At 37.3% G+C, this 14,347-nt stretch overlaps 1 long non-coding RNA gene across 1 annotated transcript in view; it reads right to left on the reverse strand.

Moving 5' to 3' along the window:
- The window catches only part of LOC123238238, a 121,259-nt gene that overhangs the window by 14,651 nt on the left and 92,261 nt on the right, over positions 1-14,347 (reverse strand). Inside the window, exon 2 of the long non-coding RNA XR_006505491.1 lies at positions 8,688-8,767. This is a non-coding gene — a long non-coding RNA (uncharacterized LOC123238238). The remainder of the gene's footprint in view (positions 1-8,687; positions 8,768-14,347) is intronic.

A 14,347-nucleotide genomic window follows, 5' to 3' on the forward strand; every position in this document is an offset into this window, starting at 1 on the left:
AGAATCAGTCTGTCCCCTGTCCATCAGAGAGGGAAGCCCAGCCTAGGGCTGAGCAATATTTCCCAATAAATCATACCTCACCTGCTCCATTAAACCATCCATTGTAAGAAAGAAAACAAGTAAACTAAGCAGCCAAATGACAACTAGGTGCCACAGTGGCTTACCAGCTGTGTGACCCTGGGCAAGTCACTTAATTTCGTTTGCCTCCATTTTCTTATCTGTAAAATGAACTGAGAAGAAAATGGCCAACCACTCTAGGATCTTCACCAAGAAAACCCCAAATGGGGTCCAAAAGAGTTAGACATGGCTGAAGAAACTGAACAACAACTGACCAAAAGACCATGTCTGACAAAGCAAGATAACAACTTGCTCCCATATTCCCCTCTCTTTGCCAAGAACTGGGAAATACTTTTCATCTTTCAACTATGATTAGTGATTGCAATTAACATGAGTTCCTCTGTTTTTTTCAGTGGTGTTTACATTACATAGTTATAGTTGTTGTAAATATTGTTTTCTTAATTATTTAAGTTATTTTTAATGTTTCTAAATGAAACTACAGAGAAATTTCTGGGAACCCAAAAGACTAGTCCCCTCATATGACCAGATGTAACATCGAGAGAAAAAAAATACTTTCCTAAAAGAACCGAGAATATTATCACAAACACTCTAAATTGGAAGTTAGTATTCCAATTCCATTGTATCACTGATCCTTAATATATCTTAAATTAAGTGTTTATGGGTATTAAAAACATTTATTTGAACACAATCTGATTTTTAAAAATTCACTGACTTCCTATGTTACTGTTTAGATTTTGAAGATCATCAATGCTAATAAAATGGAGAAGAAATTTATGAAAGATAAAGAATCACAGTATTATGAAATAAAAATAGGATAGAAAAGGGCAGTCAGAGTTTAGTTCCATTTGTATTATAAAATAGTGGGGGGGAATCACAAAAGAAATGAGTGGTCATATAAGTTCTTAAGACTTGGAGTCTAAAAGGTAAAAATGTTTTAATTTCAGAAATTCTAAAAGAGAAAATTCTAAAATTCTCAAGGAAATTTATATGATACCCTTAAAATATCTTTTGCAGATTTAATGTATCTATCTCTTCATTATATGAAAGGTGTTATATATAATTTATTTATAAACTAAATTACTTTTCTTCCCTGGCCATTGCCTGAACTCCAGATGGTTTGATCATCTGAACCATAATAATGACTGACATAATTTCTTAAGTTTTGCAAAGAATTTTACATACATTACCTCATCTGAACCTTGCAATGGCCCAATGAGAGAAACATTACCCAATAACAGTTCCAGTTGTTATTTGTCTATAGCTCATGTCAAATTTTCTCCATATTTGTTGCCTTCTTCTTGTGGTGATCTTTGTAAAGTAACTATATTGGCTTATGTTAACAGAGATTTCCTTTTCTGGGAAACCATCTAAAACTAGCATCATGGTACAATGCATTGAGTACCGTCTTAGGAGTTGGAAAATCTGGGTTCAAATCACACTTCTGATAATCATTGCCTTTATGACCTTAGGGAAGGAAGGGAAAGCAATAAGAATGTGTTAAGGATCTACTGTGTGGTTGGACACTGTGTTAATCACTTTACAAATACTATCTCTTTTGATTCTCACAACAGACCTAGGAGGTAGGTATTATTGTCCCCACTTTCCAATTGAGGAAACTGAGGCAGGCAGCTTACTAGTTGGTACTTAGGATTCTCAGTCCTTCTTAGGCATAATTCACAAGTCATCATATTCAGTCAAATATATATATATATATATATATATATATATATATATATATTAAAACTCCACTACCTGATTTTTTTTCTGGCTACAGAAGATACAGGGGAAAAAATCATCTAGTTTCTGTTCATGCTAGCAACATGAATATTTACTACAAAGGGTTGTCAGGCAAGGACAGCAGCCCCATCATGTTGTCTGAGGCATGATGGCATGATGAATGAATCCTTCCCCGAGAAATTAGGAGGTACAATGGCTTTATTTGGATAATGAACTTTGGTGGCCATTATGAAAGAGCAGAATGAAATGAGCATTTCTTTGAGCCTACCTCGGCAGAATCAATCTTTGATGAAAGCGTGACTACACTCTTTAGACAAGAGAAATTCTTGTGGAATAAGATAAACAAAGAATGACTCATCTCTCTGCTGATGAAGGGATTTCATGATGAGGGCATGGCTGTAAAGCAGGCATCTAATGATGCAGATGCCAAACTCATCAAATAGGACTTATCGAGATGTCTTCTTCCGATGAATGTGCTGTAATTGCTAGAGAAGATGTCGTGATATCCCCTTATTTTGGAAACAGCCTATGGCGGAGCCAGGAAATTAGGATGGGTGGAGGGAAGGAAAAAATGTACTTTTCCCTCCCTAAATTATAGCCACAAAAAAGGAATAAAATATCTTATTTTTATATGCAATCAGTGGCTGTGATACAACAGCCTGCTTGTTCAAAAAAGTCTTGGAGAAATGCCAAGACCTATGAGAGGTCATTGAATATATTGAATGATTTTGATTTGCCATATGATTCAGTTGCTTTGGCAGGAGAGCATTTCCCCTTGGCCTCTAACAGTGCCTGGGGAAAGGAAACCTCTATTTACACTCATCAATGCAACAGCTTCATAAGACTTGTCATAAGAGAAACTACAGAGTTGCCACTTACTGAAACTGCATCCTGGTAGAATCCATTCCAAAGGGCTCAATGAGTTCATCACTCCTGTGGCATCCAAAAAGCTCTACAAAACTATAGCATTTAGTTTTGAAAGCCATCAATAATCAATCTTACTCCCATTCCAACATTCAAGCCATTGACTCTAAAGGTTCTCTTACAGTTTATTAAGAGGCTGGGGCATGATGCAGCTGTAGAAAAAAGAGCTTGAAATTTTCCATAGTGGCAGGCAAAGCAATGGACAATGAACAGGATTCCAATCCTAGAACCTGAGAGTTAGAAGGAACTTGAGGCCATCTAGTCCAATTTGTACCTCAACGATCCCTCATACAACACATTCAACTGCTTTTCAACTGCGTCCAACTCTTCATGATGCCTTTTGGGATTTTCTTGGCAAAGATTATTGGAGTGGTTTCTCCTATTCTTCTCTAGCTCATTTTACAAATGAGGAAACTGAGGCAAAAGAGTTAAGTGATTTGTCCAGCATCACACAGCTAGCAAGTGTCTGAGGCCAGATTTGAACTCAAAGAGATGAATCTTTCTGATTCCAAGCCTGGTGCTTTAGCTATTGCACTACCTATATAATTAATATATATTTAGCACTTGCTTGAAGATCTCTTTTTGCATCTTGGCATTCAAGTAACTCTAAATCCATGTAACCATACTATCAATCTTCCATTATTTCTCTACCCTAATTATAAGGACAACATAAAAATTCTTACTTAAAAATACCTTATTTAAATCCACTTGTCCTATCTCCACAGCATTCCCTGAAGACCAGCCTAGTCAATTCATTAGTATGTCAAGGATCTATGATCCCAAGAGAGGAGAAATTCCCTCCCCCACCACTGATTGCAACACATCTATAACTTAGTGTCTTAAAGAGTAGCTTGAGCTTCAGAGAGGTGAAGTGATCTGCTCACGTCACACAGCTAACACAAGGGTCAGAAACGAAACCCAAACTCAGGTCTTTCTGACTCATGGGTCAACAGCTTATCCGTCAGTCCACATTGCTAGTCTAATAAATCTGTCCATAAATGAATGTGACCTATTCTTGATAGAGTCATGCTTGCTTTTATAATCCCTTTTTCCCTTTCTAAATAAATGTTTGTGAGTGATCCCTTTAAAAGTCTGTTCTAGAATGTTTCCGGGAATTGATGACAAATCACCAGACTCTAGTTTGCACAACACTCTTAACTTACAGCAACCAATTCTTTTCCTTTGTTGATGAAAATAAGATCCAGAATAGTTGTTATCTTCATCAAATCCTCTACATTTTAGAAAATGAAATCATCATTACAAGAATTTATCCACAATGTCGCATCACTGCTACATACCTCTGTGTCAGGTTCGTGATCTGTTTTCTGAAAAGCTCATCTATTTTCTCCTTCTAGCTGGATGTACTGTCATGAATATGTTGCTTCTGTTTCTCCCTCTAGAACCTCATCCAAAAGCTCTGTGACATCTCCTCATTCCCACCATATTCTGACCAGCTTCCCTGCTGTTTTACCCTCAGACCAGAGATCATGGTCTCCCTGGGGAACTTAGCCCTTTTAGCTTTGAAACTCCATTCTGGGTTTCATGTTGTCCTGATTGATGAGTGACTCATGTGGCCTTATCTAGCTTAATCATGCTTCACTTTACATCTCCACCACTGTGCAGCCATCCACCTACCACCTCAATTAAAACCTTTTAGTCCTCCTCTCTTCTTCCAGCTCTGGAAATATAATCAAATCAATAGTTCCATTGTTAATGGAAAAGGTGTATCAGTGTTCATCCTCAAAGTTCCTTATAACCACTGCTAGGGACTTTCTCAACCAAAATATTCCTCTCCAGTCAGCATTTCCCTATATATATATAGCAAGTTCCTTGAGGGCAGGGCCTAACTCACTCACTTTTATATCTATAAACCCAGAACAAAAAAACAAAGCTTGACACATAGTAAGAACTTAAGTGCCTTTTTCATTCATCTATCCATACCCTTTTCTGTTTGTGGATTTCCTCACATGAATATATTTTCTTCCATTTTAATATTATCCAACTACTCCTTATATTTATTCTGTTCCTTCTAAATGAAAGATTCTCTTACGGAGGCATTTTCAAGTTAAAGGTTTCATCTTGGCCAATATCAATAATTAAATTTTCCTCTTTGCATTAAGATCTCCAGTTCGCTTTGTTTATAATACACACTTTTTTGTTTTTGCATATAGATTTGAAAGCATAGAGATATTATCTCCAATAAATTAGTGTTCTTCTCTACTGTATTCTTTTCAGTGGTATCTGACTTGACAGATATGTATGAACAATTATTCCCTCCCTTTCCATTTATAATCAAAAACCTTCTTGATCAGATTCACAGGTCTCTAAACAAATTGTTTTTATCTGGAGTTTGATGTGCTTCATCCCTAACCAAGAACTCATTATTCCTATATCTTAAGCAGTCCAGAAATACAAATCTCACTCTTAGATACCATCTTCTCAACCACCTGTTGACTTCCCCAGAGTGCTTCTCTTTTTCAAAGCCCTCCCCTTTCAATCAATGAACCTCCTTAGCATAGGATTACCAATTGTTATGTTTTTCTGTTTTCCAATACAGGATGTTCTATCTTTTGTTGGTCTCTGTGGTTCTGCATTATCATTTTGTGGATAAGAAGTTGTTTCATCTTCTGTGAAAGTACCTATAACCATCTATGGGAAGTTTCAAATTTATTGTGTAACTCTTAACTGTCCATTGGTCCTTTTTTTTTTCCTTCTCTGTGTCACATTCTTCTCCCCTGAAAATTCCTAAAAAAGGTCAGAATCTCTTTCTGTCATTTCAGTTCATAATCCTTTGTAGAACTACTTTCATTTTTTTATTAGGACACTTCATTCTCCTCATTAATATTCTGGAAAACAAAAGAATGCTCCTCTAGGCTTTTCACCTTCTCCTTTCATGAAGAGATCAATTTGTACTTTGTGTATACATCACACCGACTTGTGATTGACAGAAACAATGCACCTTCCATAAATTCCTACAAAATCCTGCTCAACCTCCATACTTGCTAGAAGAGAGATCCTCAGTCCTCTGTCATTCTCACTAGTAGCTCTCATGGCAAAATACCTATCATATGTATTCACCTCACTAGGGGCTACTGAACAAGACTCCATTTATTTACTGCTTTTCTTCCTGTCTTTTCTCATTATAAGCCCTTGGCTAATCAAAACCCTAGTCTAAGCAAATAATCTTACCCAGCTTTCAAAAATCAGTCTTTTCCAATAATCAGGGGCCCTAAATAGCCAATGACTACATTAGCAATTTGCATAATTAAGCCAGATCCAATATCTAGTCTCTAAATATCTATAATTTGAGACTTTCTTAACTTATGGTCCCCAAAATCTCATGACTTATCAGAGGAAATTGAATTGCCTATTGAACTTTTCACCACAGAAGGACTTCAAATAGCTAAGTAATAAAGTTAGCCAAAATAGATTTGAATGTTGCATTTTTGTGACTTTGTGGATAAAAGCAGAGACATGAAATTAGGGAATATTAAAACTAATTGACTCCACTGCCATTATAGAGTCTAATGCTATCATTTTATTGATGAAAAAACTGAGAGAACCTTGGTGACCTGCTCAAAGTCACAAAACTAGTAGAACTAGAGTGAGGTAACTCCCAATGGATCAGTGATTTGATAACCTTTAGTCAAAAGGCTGATTAAAGAAAGAGTATCCATTTGTTCTTGAAGTTACTTCTTCCAACTCTAAGATTCTAAATCCTAAGATAAAGACTCAACAAACATTTATTTATGTGACCACACATGTACAAAACACCTACGAAGGGCTCAGGAGATACAAAGTTTAGGATTTTGTTGTTGTTATTGTTTTCATGGAGGTTGAGAGAAGATTATAGCAGATTGAATCCTTAAATAGCCCAGGAATATTCTTTAGCAACTGTTTGACATAGAGTATCTCTGGAAAGCTAGGTGGTACAGTGGACAGAACACAGGACCTGGAATCAAGAAGATCTGAGTTCAAATCCAACCTAAAAGACTAGCTATGTGACCCTGGGCAAGTCACTTAATCCCTATCTACCTCAGTTTCTCATTTGTAAAATGAGGAAACACTGAAAAAGGAAGTGACAAACAACTCCAATATCTTTGCCAAGAAAACCGATGGACAAAGTCTGTAGGGTCACATAAAGGTAGACATGACTGAACAACAACCCCTTTATAAAATATTTTAAGTTACACTACTCTAAATCACACCTAAATAAATGTTCCCTCTACTTTTTTTCAATAGTAAGTAGATAGCCAAAGCAAAAAATTGAGACCAAGTATACAAGTATAGTTTCAAGTTGAAATTAAATAAAACTAACCAACTTAAGCTGCTATATATTTAATGATATACATATTTATTAAATTATAAGAAGCCACAGAAGATATTCCCACTGGATGACAGCAATCTTCATCTTTGGAAGAACAAGCTACATCTATCTGTGAGACCACAAGTCCACTGACCCTACAGTAAGATAATTCCCGTGCCATGTGCATTCTGTTTACATACTTGTCTCCCTCTACCTTGCCCCAAGTAAATCGTAAACCTCTTGAGAAGAGGAACTATTTAATTTTTGTCTATCCTCAGTGACTACCACTGGACCTGTAACCCAAGAGGAGATGAATAAATGCTTGTTGGATTGAATTAGATGGGAGTAATTGAGCAGAAATGGTCTGAAAGGCCCCCAGATCCACTTCACCTACTTCACAGTTTGACCTCAAGTCCAGATCTGCTGAAAACAATACTATTCTGAGCCCACCCCAGTTCCCAGGGGCCAAATCTCCTCCCATAATAAGTACAGGTGTGCCCTGGAACACTGGACTGAAGCCTGGGAAAATAACTTGGAGTCTAGGTCATCAAGTAATAGACTAATCAAACTCCAAGGAGGAAAACATTCGGAGGATTATGGAACAGAGGGGATTTGGGGTAGGGAATACCAAGACCCAAGAGAAGAATAAAGGCATTTATGGATGACCCTGAGAGGACCACAGTATAGGCATTCTAGGAATAGACTTCCCTAGCTGATAGGTAGCCATGACCTCAGGCAGGAAAAGCATAAATAAGACAGATGTTATGGTCAAAGGATCAAACTTTTTTACTATTAGTGGCTAACTGGAGAAAGTCTGGCAGGTGAGAAAGATATTGCCATCTCCCTCCCAATTCCCAAACACCTTCCCCTAAATTAAAAGTGTAAAGTTCTCAGAAGAGGACTACAATTCATCAAATAGCTATAAATTCCTTTACACGTTCTAATTCTGGCCTCAGAGCACATCATGATTAGAGGAGTTTTTTACCTCCGTAAATTGTCATAGAAACAGGAATGAGCCTCTGCTGGGAAGAACAATTAAGCAGCTCTCTGGGGGGAGGAGCATTTGTTAATTGTGAACTTACCTAATCTCAAATAAAGGGGAAGGTAATTGTGAAATGTGGTTTAATTAATCTTTCAAGAGAAAATCTCTTCCTTTGTAATAACAGCCATAGTGGGTTGGAGAAAAGAGAAAATGAGGAAACACAATGTAGGAGAAAGAGTAGCTAGCATTTATATGGTGCTTTGAGGCCTGCAAAGTGTCTTACATATGTCAACACATTTTATCATCACAACAATCATAATAATAATCATAATAATCATAATAATAGTTAACATTTAAAGCTGGGCAGCAAGATGGCAGCATGAATAAAGTGCCAGGCATAGAGTCAGGAACTCTTGTCGTACTGAAGTCAAATCTGGTCTCAGGCACTTATTAGCTATGTGACACTGGGCAAGTCACTTAACTTCCACTGCATAGCCCTTACCACTATAACCTTATTGGTTATACAAAGTACTAATTCTAAAACAGAAGGTAAGAGTTTTGTGTTGTATTTTTTTTCAAAGAGAGATAACTTGGAGGAAAATAATCAGAAAAATTTGGATACTTTCCAACAGAATCATTTAAAAAAATAATAAAACCTACCAATGGGTAGAGGTGATGATAAGAGACATTGGTACTGAAGTCCTGAGCAGAGCGGGTACAAACTTCTCTGGACCCAGCTTCTAAAATTAAAAAAAAATTTGAATCAGTCATTACAATACTTGCCACTTTTCCCAAGCATAATTCAAATGCCACATTCTGCTTAAGTTTTTTATTTTTTTATTTTTTAAGAATTACTGCTGAAGGAGTTTGACAACAAAGAAAGCTGACAATGGTTGTAAGAACTTTTCACAAACCCATATTCTGATTAAAAAGTTGTATTTTCATATAGAAAAATCCATTGGTACAAATAGAAATAAATAACTTTCTCCACACTCTGGGGAAAGTTGCCCAATCACACAAACTTGGGTATCCATATAAGACAAAAACCAGGAACTTTCCTGATATGCCCATTAGAATGTAAGCTCCTTGAGGGCAGGGTCTATTTAACTTTTTTCTCCAGATTTCCATGACTTAACACAGTGCTTGGCACCCAGTAAGCACTTCACAGATGTTTGTTGATTAGAGGATCTTTAGACGGGGTTTATCTAAGAAAAAGAAATGCCTTGATTTAGCACTTCTTACAATTTGAAAATTGCAAGTATGCCCTAAGTCATTTGATGGAAAGAACCAACACAGAAGGATTTGCCTTGATGCTAATTTGGATGTTTAGAGCAAAAGATTGTGGGGACTGCATCTTTTCCCTACAAATTTCCCAATGAGCCACCATCTCTTTGACTTCCTTGCCTTTTCATTATGGTTGCTACTGTCTGTTGGCTATGCCTTCAGGAAAAAAGAAAACCAGAGAGCCTTCAGACCCAGGAACAGAACCTAGAAAGACCCAGGAACAAAGGCAGCATAATCATAATATTAAAAGACAGGGGAAAGAGTTAGAGGACCTGGCTTCAGAATCAACTTCAAATACTTCCAACCTGTGTGATCTTGGGCAAATCACTTAACTTCCCTGAGTCTCAGTTTCCATAACTATAAGACTACATGCCCTCTTCCAACATATTGGCATGGGACCAATGTTATTATGGAAGAGAAAGGATGCTTGAAAAGGCAACTTGGTGGCATCCATTTTTATTTCTTCATCCATTATCTGTATTTCTGGCACTCACAATTGGTCCTATTAATAGACTGGAAAAGACTGCTAAAGATCATCCAATCTAACATCCTCACTTTGGAGGTGAGAAAATCCTGGACCCAAATGATCAAGAATTTACCTAAGGTCAAACAACTAGTTTGCCCAGAAACCAGAGAGAAATAGGGACTTAGGTTCTATAATCACTGACTCCCATTCCAGTGGGGTTTTTTCCCCAATGCCTGGTACCAATCTGGATACCATGGAAAACTGGCATGACCATATCTAATTTTATGACATCTTTTATTCAAAAGTAATATAATATTCTTGAGGTGTCCACCCACTTTCTTATATACATTCTATAATATTTTCTTTGAGTGGAAAACCAGATCCTCATTGGAATATCAAAATAAATCATTATGAATTTCTCCAAAGGTTTACTTTGTAACAAGAAGCTTTTCATGAATCCCTTACTTTAAGTGTAGAAACATTCAAAAATCTTCCAAAGCTAAAACGAAATTAATATCCTTTGGTCAAATTCTCTCAATATTTTTTCTGTATTCTTTGTTGCAATCCAGTCCACTGAATTCTGATGTTCAATCAGTTACCAGGTCTCTAAATCCCCCAAAGGAAAAAGGATTGCAGATGGCATAGAAATTAAGATTGCTGATCACTTTGAACTGGAAAGAAACTTAAGAGTTCATCTACTGCAAAGCCCCTCATTGTGCAGATGATGAAACAGAGAAGGAAGAAGCTGTGCAAGTAAGAGGTGCCAGAGCTAGGATTCCAACCTAGATCTGCTGACCCAGAGCAGACACTGTTTCTACTGTACTATTGATGAAGCCACCACCCAAAAACATAGAATTACAGATTTAGGACTGAGAAGGATTTAGAAATCATCTAGACCAACCTCTTCATTTTATTACTGAGGAAACTAAGTGTATTTCCCAAGGTCATACAAATAGGAAGTAGCAACAATGCTCTATCCATTGCATCCACTGAGATGAACTCTAAGGAACGTCTGGCCTTACAAACCAAGGTAATAGTGCTTTTGGCAAAAATACAGATCTTCCTTTCGGTGATTTTACCTTTCCTACCACATACAACCCTTACCTCACTCCTGCAGACCTACCTAGGACCAAGATTTCTCCAAAAGCACTTTGACAATAGACTGAACAAATCACAGAAATGACTAGATGATCAGAGAAGGTTCCTTTTTTCAGACTTACTCCCAAAGGATCCCTTAGATCAGTGATGGGCAAACTTTTTAAAGAGGGGGCCAAAGGAAAGGAAATGCCCATCTGTCGGTCTGTTTCTAAGGCAACTCTTTCAAGTTTCAGCGTGTGGTATCCTACTCATTGTATTCGTCAGATTAGGAATAATGTCTTGTGGCCAGATAGAACATTTCAGGGGGCTGCATCTGGCCCAATGGCCATAGTTTGCCCATCACTGCCTTAGAGCGTATTCAAGTCAATCTCTTACTAAGATTCTGCATGTGGCCTGTTCTGACCTCAGCCAAAGAGCCATGCAGTTGGAAACTGGTTGCCCAGTGAAAAGATGACTAAAATGAAGCCAAATTCCAAGTAATTGAAAAAACAATAATTGTCTCAGAGAAAAGATAATAAAATCTACCTCCCCCCCAACTTTTGGCAGAGAACTGAGTGGAGGGAACAACAATTAGGGCAGAATGTTTTATACACTGTCATTGTTTTTCCTGAGTTGTTTTGTTATTGTTGTTATAAGGAAAATTTGCAGATGAAGGGGAGAAAGACAGAATATATATACATAAGTGCTGAGGAAGGAAGGAAGGAAGGAAGGAAGGAAGGAAGGAAGGAAGGAAGGAAGGAAGGAAGGAAGGAAGGAAGGAAGGAAGGAAGGAAGGAAGGAAGGAAGGGAGGGAGGGAGGAAGGAAGGAAAGAAGGAAACATACCTCAGTGATGGAGTGGCATGAATCTGGTCACCTATGCCACAGCCCATGTATTCAAGGATCTGCCATAGATTCACACCTCCAAAGTGGTACTGCAGGCACTATGGTAAGTATAAGTAAGTAATGATCCTGATCTCTGTGGTTGACAGTCAAGAACTCAATGGGATGAAGCAAGACAATGTTTTCAAATTAGATGGGGACCCAGCTCTGATTGCAAAAAATGAGCTCATCCAGATGGTCACACTAGGCTTTACTTATATACTGAAGAATCAGGACATGTTGCCACTACTTATTCAACAGAACAGGCCAAGAAAATGGGACAAGTTCTACCCTGACTGAACTAGAAGTTCGATCAAGGCCACCAGGACACACCCTCATCCATCTTGCCAAGGGATGAAACTCAATATCATCCATGACAGGTTCTAGGGCCTCATTCAATTTCATGAACCTTAAATGGGTCCCAGATTCCAGAAGCTCCTACATATCCCCAAACTTCCCACCCTTTGTAGAAACAACTGAAGAAGTTTTCTTCCCAAATCCAGTTTGGTTACTCATAAGACCCTGCTGCTACTGGTCACACTATAGTACTATCATAACCCACTGAGAACAGAACTGAGAGGCAGCATAAAGTAATAAAAGGAACCCTGGAGTTCAATTCCAAAGAAATGGGTTCTACATTAGATCATACACAGATGGAGAACTAGAAGGGAACTCCAAGTTCATTTAATTCAACCCCCTCATTTTACAAGTTCAGATCTTGACTCTGGCATTTGATTCCCTATATGTCCTTGGGCAAGTTGTTATATTTCTCTGGGCCTCACTTTGCCCAGATGTAAAATGCAGGTCTGGGTTGGTTGGTGTCTAAATTAACTCTAAATTCTGTGATATGATGGGATGATGATTAACTAGACTCAATAGGAGACTTAATTTCTCTTGTGTTCTGCTGAACAGCCTGTCTTCTACCAGCAGCTCAATATAACCAAGATAATTATGTTGGATGAGTACCAGCAGATACCCAGCAGTGCCCTTACCTCTGATCTGTCTAAGGACAATCATGGAGCTAGACAAAGGCCTACAGTTGCCTATAAGACACTGCAGTCTCCAGGATGTCTTCCAAAAAAAAGGAAACAAAGACTCTTCCCTGAAATGGCATATGACTGCCCAGACTGCCCATATGGTATTAAGATTCTTCTTAGCCAGCTCTACTGCTTCTTGGCCTTTGGCTTGAAAGTGTCAGTAGAGTCACTCTGGAAAAACACAACTTAATTTTCAAGGGTTTAATCTCCCTCTTGGAATCTCTAACTGGGGTTCCCATTTTCTTTTACTAATTAATAAAGGATATACACCATTGCATCAAATTCTAGAGTCCTTCATTAGTCTGCAATAAATGATAACTACTCTTTGGATCTCATCCTAGAACAATCTAAACAGTTTCAGAGTATATGCGGTTCATAAAATTTGATCTGTAAAGAATTTCTAACCATAGAAGATCAGAAGGAAGTTTTTCCATTATACCACACTACCTAATGCCAAAAATGTAAAAGCTGGGATATTAGGAAAGAAAAATAATTTTCAGGTAATATTGTTTTTTGGTTTAAATTTTTAAAATTTACTTGTTTTTTTTTTCTAATTTTGAGTTCCAAATTATCTCCCTCCCTCCTTTCTCTCCCCATTTCTTGAGGAGGCAAGCAATTATATATAAATTATAAATGTGCAATCATTTAAAATAGATTTCCATATGAGCCATGGTACATTAAAAAACAGAGACATAAAAACAAGGAAATAAGTTTGATGAGTATCTTTTAATCTGCATTCAGACTCTATCAGTTATTTCTTTGCAAGTAGATAGTATTTTTCATCTTAAGTTCTTTGGAATTACCTTGGATCTTTATAAGTCATTCACAGTTGATCATATCATACAATGTGTACTGTGTACAATGTTCTGCTGGTTCTGCTCAATTTACTTTGTATCAGTTCGTATAAGTCTTTCCAGGTTTTTCTAAACCCTGCCCTCATCATTTCTTAGAGCATAATAGTATTCCATTACAATCTTATATCACAGTGTATTCAGCCATTCCCCAACTGATGAGCATCCCTTCAGTTTTCAATTCTTTGCTTCCACAAAAAGAGCTGATATAAACATTTTTGTACATATAGGTCCTTTTCATTTTCCTATGATCTCTTTGGGATACAGACAGACTTAATGGTGATATTGCAGGATCAAAGGATGTGCACAGTTTTAGAGCTCTTTGGGCATACTTCCAAATTGCTCTCCAGAATGGTTTGAACAGTTCACAACTCCACCAATAGTATATTAGTTTGCCAGTTTTCCCACATTCCCTCCAACATTTGTCATTTTACTTTTCTGTCATATTAGCCAATGAAAGGTATGAGGTGATACCTCAAAGTTGTTTTAATTTATATTTCTCTAATCATGAGTGATATGGAGCATTTTTTCACATACTATAAATACCTTTGATTTCTTCTTCTGAAAATGCCTGCCCTTATTCTTTGACCATTTATCAAATGAGGACTGACTTGAACTCTTTTCCTCCCAGTTTCCTGCTTTCCTTCTAATCTTAGATGCATTTGGTTTTGTTTGTGCAAGACCTTTTTAATTTAATGTATTCAAAATTATCCAATTTACAAACT

The sequence above is a fragment of the Gracilinanus agilis genome, chromosome 2, assembly GCF_016433145.1.
Source record: "Gracilinanus agilis isolate LMUSP501 chromosome 2, AgileGrace, whole genome shotgun sequence".
Classification (NCBI taxonomy): domain Eukaryota; kingdom Metazoa; phylum Chordata; class Mammalia; order Didelphimorphia; family Didelphidae; genus Gracilinanus; species Gracilinanus agilis.